Consider the following 3,380-nt stretch of genomic DNA (forward strand, 5'->3'; position numbering starts at 1 on the left):
ATGCACGTGAAGAGAGGACACCAAACAGTACAAACAATACAAACATTTTTTTTTTTATGTTGAAGCTCTAATCCTGCATGGACTGGAGCCATAGTGCTTATATATGCACATGAACATAGAGCACCAAACAGTACAAACAATACAATATTTAATTTATTTTTTTGATGTCGCAGCTCTATTCCTGTGTGGACTGGAGCCACAGGGCTAATAAATGCATGTGCAGAAAGCACACCAAACAGTACAAACAATACATTTATTTAATACACTTTTTTGATGTTGCAGCTCTATTCCTGTGTGGACTAGAGCCACAGGGCTTATACCTATATATGCATGTGAACAAAGTGCATCAAACAGTACAAACAATACAATTATTTAATTTCTTTTTTTGATGTTGTAGCTCTATTCCTGCATGGACTGGAGCCACAGGCCTTATACAGTATATGCACGTGAACAAGGTGCACCAAACAGTACAAACAATACAATTATTTAATAATTTTTTTTGATGTTTCAGCTCTATTCAATCTGTGTGGAGTGACAGGGCTAATATATGCACATGAATGTCTTTACTGATGGACTATATACAGCAGAGTATAGCACAGTATACAGCAGCGTGCACCCTCCATACACCTTGACTAAGCAGCACAGCCACTTTGAAGTCTGGACACTGCACAGCTTATACAGCAGAGTACAGCAAAGCATACAGCAGCGTGCACCCCCCTATACACATTGACACAGGAAAGATTGAGAGATCTCAATATGTAGTCTGGAGCAGAGAAGGGAAAGGGGGGACATGAAAGAAACTTTCAAATATATAATCTGTTTTAACAAGATGCAGGAGGGAGACATTCTTCAAAAGAAGAGAAGTACTCTAACATGAGGACATGCACTGAAACTGGAGGGAGGTAGATTCAAAGGAAATTTAAGTTAAAAGTACTTCACAGAAAGGGTAGTAGATAAGTGGAATAGCCTCCCATCAGAGGTGGTAGAGGCTAAGACAGTAGAACAATTTAAACATGCTTGAGATAGGCATGTGAATATCTTTACAAAGAACTGAGGATCACATAGGGTTGAGGTTACCAAAAGGTAATGAAGGGCAGACTAGATGGGCCAAGTGGTTCTTATCTGCAGTCAAATTCTATGTTTCTATAGGCAGGTAAGCATTGTAACAAAGCAATGAGAAAGACTAAGCAGCAAAGCCACTTGTGAGTCTGGACACAGCACAGACTATACAGCAGAGTACATCACAGCATACAGCAGTGTGTAGCCCCTATACACATTGACAAAGCAGCACAGCCACTTGTGACTTGTGAGTCTGGACACAGTACAGCCTATACAGCAGAGTACAGCACAGCATACAGAAGCATGCACCCCTATACACATTCACTAAGATGCACAGCCACTTGTGAGTCTGGACACAGCACAGCCTACACAGCAGAGTAAAGTGCAGCATACAGCATTGTGCCTGACAAGGAAATGGTGCCGAGTCCCGTCCGCGGCGCTTTATATAGAATCCAAAACCTGTGAGAAAGCGGTTCAGATTCCTTGGAATCCAAACCCACCCAAACATCAGGAATCTGAGCGGCAGCTCGGGTCTTCCCGCCTGACTCAGATTCCTCATCTGTGCGGCATCAGAACTAATGCATAAATGTTTAATATTGTCTATTTATTTTTTTAAATAGTATTTATCATTCATGCAAATGAAGACTATAGCGCCAATTCAGTCTAGAGACTTCTTGTTATAGGTCCACTCTCTGGGCCAAGCTGTCGCTCCGGGTCTCGCACCAAAGGGGGCGTGCTGTTGATGGTGACTGACAGCACGCCCCCTTTGGTGGGCGTGCCGGGGGCGTGGCTGCCAGACGGAGGTGTTCCTATGGGAACGCCTACCATCTGGGTCCGGCTCCACTGACATCACTAGTGATGTCAGTGGGAGTGATTTTGGCTCTGATAGAGCCAAAATCCAAGTGGCCGCTCCATTTTTAGGTAGGAGGGCCCTGATTCAGAGCGAGCGCTCTGGTCAGAGCGTCCGGCTCTGAATCAGGCCCTCTGTATCTTATTTTACTACTTATATAAAATAAAAATATCAAGCACTCCCTGCAAATATGGGTGTCAGCTCAACCAGTAGAAAATGTATCAGTGGTGATCTGATACACAAAAACAGATAAAAATAGTGGAACAGGAATGTGAGCGCCAATTGTGCTTGTATAACCTTGTATAAATTATGTGTTAATATATAAAGTGGCAAGTGAATAAATATACTAATAAGCTCCCAGAAATGACTATCTGATCGCTATATTTCAATAAGTGTTACCACAATGCACAAATATGTGAAATATATGTGAGTAAATAAATATATTTTGTAACCCCCAAAAAACAACTACAGTACCTGGTCTTCCCAGGAGATCTCCCATCCCAGTACTAACCAGGCCCTAGAGTGTTTAGCTTCCAAGATCAGACAAGATTGGGTGCTCACACCAAGGTATGACTGTAGGTGATGATGGGATACATACAGAACTCCCCAATCGTATCAATAATTAACTTATTATAAGAAGGGAGCAATTTCATAGTTGTCATTGAAACCCCGTGGAATCATGGTGTCCAATTTGAAGATCCAATACATTTCGCGTCTAGATAATTTGTTCGCTACTGTAGTTGTTTTTTGGGGGTTACATTTGTTCAACTCTCCAATAACATGATATACTTCGTATGACTTTGGAGCTACATTTTGAAGAATCAATGGTTATGAACCACGTTTCAAGTTGAATATGGACTGCAGTATCAAAGAAAGAAGAACAACTCAGTGAAGTGATGATACTATGTTAATAACAAGACAGTGACTGACATGGTGAGGCAGCATCTTTGTGTGCACTATAAGTACCTACAGTCATACCTGGGTGTGAGCGCCCAATCTCGTCTGATCTTGGAAGCTAAGCATGGTTGGGCCTGGCTAGTACTTGGATGGGAGACCTCCAGGGAAGACCAGGTACTGTAGTCAGATATAGGACACTCTGATGCAATTCCTGATCAAGAAATGATACACTGAATGACCCTGAAAGCTACACCAGAAGAATTTCAATTTCTGAAAAGGACTAGACTATTCTAAAAAATAACTTTGGACATAAACTTTATTCCTCCTGAAACTTAATTATCCCCCTCCTCCCCATTTTTTCCTTTATATATACACATATATTTTTTCACTTTTTGTTTTTTGCCATATGTACTGCAAGTAGTTGTCTATGGTATATATAGGTATTTAAATGGTATGAGGATGATAAAGATCACCAAATTTGATGTCATATATAGAAAAATACCACAATGACTGATTTTCAGTAGATGGTCCCTTTTTGGACATAATTATGCTAATACCTCTTCTATTATGCCAT

General features: G+C 40.9%; 2 pseudogenes; one reads left to right on the forward strand and one right to left on the reverse strand.

The window, feature by feature from the left end:
- Positions 1-2,371: 2,371 nt before the first annotated feature.
- On the reverse strand, positions 2,372-2,490 carry LOC148539336 (5S ribosomal RNA; annotated as a pseudogene).
- A 383-nt stretch (positions 2,491-2,873) lies between these two features.
- Positions 2,874-2,992, forward strand: LOC148539337 (5S ribosomal RNA; annotated as a pseudogene).
- The last annotated feature ends 388 nt before the right edge of the window (positions 2,993-3,380 follow it).

Source organism: Taudactylus pleione, unplaced genomic scaffold, assembly GCF_031769625.1.
Source record: "Taudactylus pleione unplaced genomic scaffold, aTauple2 ptg000026l, whole genome shotgun sequence".
Classification (NCBI taxonomy): Eukaryota; Metazoa; Chordata; class Amphibia; order Anura; family Myobatrachidae; genus Taudactylus; species Taudactylus pleione.